This window comes from Triticum urartu, chromosome 1A (assembly GCF_056163025.1).
Source record: "Triticum urartu cultivar PI428250 chromosome 1A, HENAU_Tu73, whole genome shotgun sequence".
Lineage (NCBI taxonomy): Eukaryota > Viridiplantae > Streptophyta > Magnoliopsida > Poales > Poaceae > Triticum > Triticum urartu.
The window spans coordinates 546,450,621-546,457,799 of NC_141873.1; the positions used below are offsets into that span (position 1 = coordinate 546,450,621).

The window sequence follows — 7,179 nt, forward strand, 5'->3', positions numbered from 1 at the left end:
AAATTTGGGAGTATTTGACAAAAAATACCACATTAGAGGTTACCGTCCCATAGAACTACTACTTTAAAAAAAGTGATCGATAAGTACAAAAAATTTCTAATTTTGTGACTAAAACCTACCACTTTTGAAAAATGACTAGTTTAAACGATTTAAACACGTTTATGACATGTGGGACCCACCCATCAGGGCTGACGTGGCGGCAAAGTCAATTCCGTTTATTTTAACCGTTATTACAAGTGAGGCCCACCTGTCAGCATCACTCTTCTTCTTCCTCCTCCTTTTTCTCTCTTTGCCATTTCCTCAAACACCTTGTGTGCACCAACTGACGACGGACGACGGCGGCGGCGTGTGTCCCGCCGGCTCGAGCGCCGCTGGACTCAACTCTAGTGGCAGAAGATGACCTTGAGCTCGCGCGGCACGGAGCACTGGTGGGTGAGGGAGGGGCTGTTGTGGGCGTAGGTGAAGGCCTGCGGGCACTCGCTCTTGAAGAAGTCCGAGTACTTGGGGGGGCGGCAGGCGGCCGGCTGTTGTACGCGTTGCGGCCGCAGGACAGCTCGTCGGTGTCGAACGCCAGGCAGCCGCTCTTGCACGCAGTGACGCTGTCGCTCGCCGCCGCGCGCACCTGCAGCTCGCCGGGGCAGGTCTGCGTCAGGTCCTTGCGGCAGGCGAGGACGGGGCAGTTGCCGCGGCCCTCGTGCGGGGTCACCGACAGGCCCACGTTGAAGCCGTCCACTACGCTCACCCCGTAGGATGACTGGTCGTCACCGCTGTGGTGGAGGGATACATGCGCCAGCGTGGCAGGCGCCGCGCCACCGAGGCCCCCGCACTGGAGCTGCCCGCCGTAGTCGCCCGTGGCGCAGCGGAGCTGCCCGGCCCCGCCGGCGGGCACGCAGCTGGTGTGCGCCCAGATGCGGCCGGACCAGGCGTGGGTGGGCGCTGGGAAGGAGCGGTGGGAGAGAGAGGAGGAGGAGGAGGAGGAAGATTGATACTGACAGGTGGGCGCCACTTGTAATAACAGTCAACGTAATGGTCAAAATAAACGGAGTTGACTTTGCCGCCACATCAGCTCCAACGGATGGGCCCCGCATGTCATAAACGTGTTTAAATCGTCTAAATTGGCCATTTTTCAAAAGTGGTAGTTTTTAGTCATAAAATTAAAAAAATTGGTAGTTATCAGTCACTTTTTTGAAAGTGGTAGTTCTGTGGGACGGTAACCCCTAATATGGTAGTTTTTTGTCAAATACTTCTAAATTTGGTGTGTACTTAGAAGTTTTCCATCCGTGGAATGCTGCGAGGCATGAAACAAATAATTGAAAAAAATATGAAATTACTTTAATAAAGAAGAATTTATTTGTGTGGGATGAATGTCATCATATGTTGCCAAACATGAGAAGCTAAAAATAGAAACTTCTTATCTGATCTGCTTGATACATTACAAAGTATGGATTTGTGTAATTAGAGCATGTTCTGAGTTTTGTTTTATCTAAATCATATTGTGGTGGTGTAATCCGCCCGCAAGGAGGTGTGGTGCCGTGGATCTCGCCTACGTGGGCAAGGACGGTGGAGCTTGTGGCTACCCATGATGGTGTTGTCTAGTACAGATTAGCCATCAGTTGCCCCTCAGATGACAGTACATGGCCTCTCGAGCGTCCCATCGGGATTTTGACGGTGCTAGTGACGTTCCTCTTCCATCAATGTCTATCATGTTGTGGTGAGCAGCTCTTGTAGCGGTTAAGTTGCCTGCTCATGTGGGCATGCTCACCCGCCGTCAGGTCAATGCACGTTCAACAGGGCTCGGGGCAAGTGGAATAGATAACATAAGTTAAATTCGATTGGGTGGTGCATCTCAAGTAGCCGGTCTTGAGCTCCATAGTAAAAACCCTAGGCCTAGCTTCTTATCGGTTATGTCTGGCAATGACGGTGTTTTTGGCGTCGTTACCCTAATGAAGGCATTGCTCGGAGTTTTCTTAGACTTGATCTTCAGGGTGTAAAGCCACGATCTGACTTTCAGGTGTTGGATCCGTGACGGCATCACTTATGTGTGTTTTTTTCTTGGAGTTGTCGCTTTTAAAGAAACTTTCTCGTGGCCCTTGTGTTCTCATGAGATAGTTGGTGCCGATGGTTATTGTTGTACATCGTCTATCGCTGTTTGTATCACTTCATGACTTTTTTTTCACTTTCTTTTTCTCTTTACTTATGCATAGCTTCAGTCTTGTATAACTTAGCTCTTTGCCGGCATGATCCTATGGTGAGTGTGTGTGTTGGTTGTGCGCATCCTGATTATGCAGAGGCCAGGTGTGTGTCATTGTAATTGTATTCCTCGATACTATATTATGAGTCAATAAAAATACCCTTTATTGAAAAAGATACGGAGTGCTTATCCGTTGGTTGCCAATAATATTTATATGGATTTGATGAAACCATTTTTTCCTCTTCCCGCTGCAACGTTCCCAAGTAACTACTATATATTCCAGGACTCCTAAAATTTGATGCTTTGATAAAGCTTGTAGGAGCAGGTCAATATTGGAGAGAGAGAGAGAGAGAAAGGACAACTCAACAGAAGAGAGGAGGGAGAGAGGGGGCAAGTTTACCATGGCTCAGTCAAAAACTATAAGCATATTTTGCAAAGATAAGCACAGTGCTGGCTCTGGACACGGTACAAAGATTTACCTCTCAGATTTTCAAGGAGCTGCGTATGTGGATGAGGGCCGATGGCCATGGAGTGAGTGTATTCTGTGAGCAGTCGTGCCAGAGTTTAGGGTGGCAAGTGCGGAGTCTGGCAGTGGATGGTGTTGCCAGTTGTCTCGTGTGTTCATGTAACTTTCTTGTACATTGTTTTCTATCTTCTATCTTCTATAAAATTAAGGTACACGATTGCTTACTCTCGAAAAAACGCACGGTGAATTCCCTTTTTTAAGAAAACGGAAAGCATGATGGAGATCCGTAGTTTTGTCCGTTGCACTTGGGCTTTGCAAAACCGCATGGTTCACACTTCCAATTTTTTTTTCAGAAAAAACTTTCAATCTATACATCTTCAATTATGGTAATACAACGAACACTAGAAATAATAAAGATTACATCCAGATCCATAGACCACCTAACGACGACTACAAGCACTGAAGCGAGCCGAAGGCGCGCGCTGTCATCGCCCCTCCCTCGCCGGAGCCGGGCAAACATTGTTGTAGTAGGCAGTCGGGAAGTCGTCGTGCTAAGGCCCCATAGAACCAACGCACCAGAACAGCAACCGCCGCGGATGAAGAGTGTAGATCAGAAGGAACCAACCTGAAGACACATGAACGAAAACAAACGACGAACAGATCCGAGCAAATCCACCAAAGACAGATCCGCCGGAGACACACCTCCACACGCCCACCGATGATGCTCACGCATCACCGAAACGGGGCTAGGCGGGGAGACCTTTATTCCATCTTCAGGGAGCCGCCGCCGTCTCGTCTTCCTGAGCAGGACACAAACCCTAACAAAGCTCAAAAAAAAAATCTAAAAACAGAGCCCTCCCACCGGCAAGGGCCGAGATCCACTCCGCCTCCATGGCCCTAAGGTCACCGGAGACGGGACGGACCGGCACCGGCGCCGGCGGGAAGCGGAGAACCCTGGCTTTTTGGGCGGTGGCGGCCGGCTAGGTCGCGTACGTGAACAGGCCAGGCTACGTGGTTCACACTCTCAATTAACTAAGAAGAAGCACGATGGAGATCAGCAGTGTTGTCTGTTGTACTTGGCTTAGCAAAATCGCGCGGTTCATGCTCCCAATACAATATCAGCCACTTGGCCAGCAGATTAAATTAACTAGATGATGCCCCGCACGTTGTTGTGAAAATATTTTTACAGTGTTTTAGTGAGATTTTGGTTAAATGGAATATAAATATTTGAAATAATAGTTTTTAAAATTATATAAAAATTAAATTTAATACCATAATAGAATGGAATTTTACATGCATGCATGTTTGCATGTTGAAGTGGATTTTTAATATGCATAGTTGCATGTTGAGGTGGACCTTTCCTATGCATGTTAAATGATGAGGTGTCATGCTTGCATGTTGAGAGAAATATGTTAGTGGGGGCTAGCTATTTAGATATAGAAGATTAACAAACATACTGAAAACAAATCCATTAGTCGTCCGGCTAAATTATATGGGACCCATGTTGTCCGGCATCGTATGAATGATTTGTCTTTTTTTTTCACCATGTATAATTAATAAGCAGGCGGCGTGCCCCACGTGTTCTCTTAAAAGAATGATGGACATGCTTGGCAGAGGATACATGCATGGTGAAAGACGATCTAAGCCATGGAATAATTGTAGACGTACCTCGAGCGAATATACCTGGCTTTCCCATGTAAATATCTCACGCGTGTATCTATAAATGCAGTCACCGGCCTCCCCCTTGTTCAATCCATTGCCATTCATATCTCGTGTGAGCAGCTGTGGAGTTCATTCACAAGGGTGGGGTTTGGTGGTTCCTCCTGCTCGCAATGGTGTTGCTGGCTCCGGCGACGGTAAGCGCCGAGCAGGAGGATGGGGCCACAACCATCGCCACCTTGCAGGTCGAGGAGGAGGTCGGCTCGCGTGCCGATGACCACGGCAACGACTGGTGCGACATCAAGTGTGACTATCAGCAAGATCCGGTCAAGAGACAGTTCTGCGTGGACCAGTGCCACAGCCAGGAGCATCATCATCCTAGCAGAGAGTTCTGCGAGATGAAGTGTCAACACTGGCAAGACCCGACAAGAAAGGAACAATGCGTGCAGCAATGCATGAGCTTTGGCCTCAACCTCCATGTTGGCAACAACAACGGCGTCGACGGGCGACCCCATGCCTTGGAGGAGGAGGTCGGCTCGCGTGCCGATGACCATGGCAACGACGATTGCGACATCAAGTGCGCCTATTACCAAGATCTGGCCAGGAGACAGTTCTGTGTGGACCAGTGCCACAGCCAGCAGCATCATCATCCTAGCAGAGAAGACTGCCGAGTTGAAGTGTCAACACTGGCAAGACCCAACAAGAAAGGAACAATGCGTGCAGCAGTGCATGAGCTTTGGCCTCAACCTCCATGTGGGTGGCAGCAGCAGCGTGGACGAGCACCTCCGCGGCTGGGAAGTGGTGGCCGGAGCCATCATCGAGGAGGTGGTGTGACGTCCGCGGTGTCGCATCTATAACTATTAAGAGTGTATATGTAAGTTATAGTGCGTACGTGTCACCGCCGGATACGTTGTAGCTCTATACGGAGACCTACCTCGACCGACTATGGCTCGTGCATACGTACACGCCCGCGTATACGTCTAGCTTGCTATAGCTACGACGACAAAGGCGTGAGAATAAAAGGCCAATAGCGCGCGGCAGCTGCATGTTTGGCGATGCCTCTCCTAGAAGAGAGCTGCATGTGTATGTGTATCTATATGTCAGTGTATGTGTTCCGTGCATTTGTTCCATCCCTACGTATCTTTCTGCTTACACTGCTTTGTCCAAACTGTTCACTTTTATAAGTAATTTTAGACAACTGAAAATGGGCTACCTTGCATCTTGCCTAAAATGTATTCAATGCCTTATAAAAGTGAATAGAGGGAGTAGTACTATTAGTTCGCTTTAGCGAGAACTGAAGCCTTTGTGGTTTACAAGGTTCAACGAGCGCAAGCGCAACAAGGTCGTAGGTTCAACACACTGATGATAGGCACACACGATACTTCATACTAAGTGCTTATAGTCTTGGCTCAGGTCAAAGTGCTAACAAACAAAAGAGTTCAGTATTTTTTAGTCCTATAAATGTGTGGTTTCTACAAAAAGAGGGGTGCGTAATGTGCTACAAATACAGAGAGAGAGGCCCTCACTGAGAAGTATCTTGGCTTGCCCACTGCAGCGGGGAAGATTACCAGACAAAACTTTGAGCATATTGTGGAGTCAGCAAGATCGAGGGTCCAAGGACGGAGTTTTAGGAAAGCTTCTTGTGCAGCAAGCGAGGTTCACCATAAGTCAGTGGTCCAAGCTCTACCGGCTTTCTCTATGAGTTGCTTCAAACTCACCAAAGGCTTGTGCAGCAAAGTTGTTTCAGTAATGTCCAAGTATTGGTGGGCTGGATCGCTTGACAAACAAGGTATGCATTGGCAGTCGTGGGCAAAGATGGCTACCCCGAAGTCCAAGGTAGGTTTAGGTTTCCGTGACCTCGAGCTCTTTAATGACGCCTTGCTAGTTAAGCAGGCATGGAGGTTGTTAGATAATCCGGGGAGCCTATGTGCTAAAGTTTTGAGGGGCAGGTACTATCCAGATGGAAACTTTCTACAAGCTGGGTGTCCTGCCAATTCATCTCGAACTTGGCGGGCAATTATACAAGGACGAGAGGTCCTTAAGCAAGGCTTGGTACGACGAGTGGGCGACGGACGAACGACGGAAATATGGCATGACCAGTGGATCGGAGGGTCGCCCATGATGAAACCGTTATGTAGGCTCTCTAATGAGCCGGTTCAGTTAGTTTCAGATCTACTGAATGAGGAGGGAGGATGGAATACAGAACTGCTTCATGAAATGTTCATACATGCGGATGTTAATCACATTCTGAATATCCCACGTCCCAGAGTAGAACAACCAGATTTCTGGGCGCGGGCATGGGAAAGATCGGGTCTGTTTACAATCCGGTCGGCATATAGAGTCTTGAAAGAAAGGCAGTGCAATAGTCTTGGTGCACCGAGCAGTTCGATGGGCAACCAGGGGACTTGGAAGAAACTTTGGAAACTAAATGTGCAGTCTAAAGTACGGGTGTTCTTGTAACGCCCTTGATGCGGCTATATCTCCCACGTGTTGAAACACAATTTAGAGGCATAACCGCATTGAAAGCAATGTCGCAAGTGAGGTAATCTTCACACAACCCATGTAATACATAAGGGAAAGAGATACATATATAGTTGTCTTACAATCGCCACTTCACACAATACATGAATAAAGCGTTACAACATCCAAATACAATCAAGGTCCGACTACGGAACCAAAATAAAAGAAGACTACCCAAAATACTACACAGATCCCCGATCGACCCCAACTGGGCTCCACTACTGATCAACTAGAACGAAACAACACAAAGGACAAGATCTTCATCGAGCTCCTCCTTGAGCTTGGTTGCGTCACCTGCTCGGTATCAACGGCACCTGCAAACTGGGTTTGGAAGTATCTGTGA

General features: G+C 48.1%; 2 pseudogenes; one reads left to right on the forward strand and one right to left on the reverse strand.

Moving 5' to 3' along the window:
- Positions 1-2,719, reverse strand: LOC125533088 (osmotin-like protein; annotated as a pseudogene).
- Positions 2,720-3,704: 985 nt separating this feature from the next.
- LOC125533089 (uncharacterized) lies at positions 3,705-5,387 on the forward strand (annotated as a pseudogene).
- Positions 5,388-7,179: the final 1,792 nt, after the last annotated feature.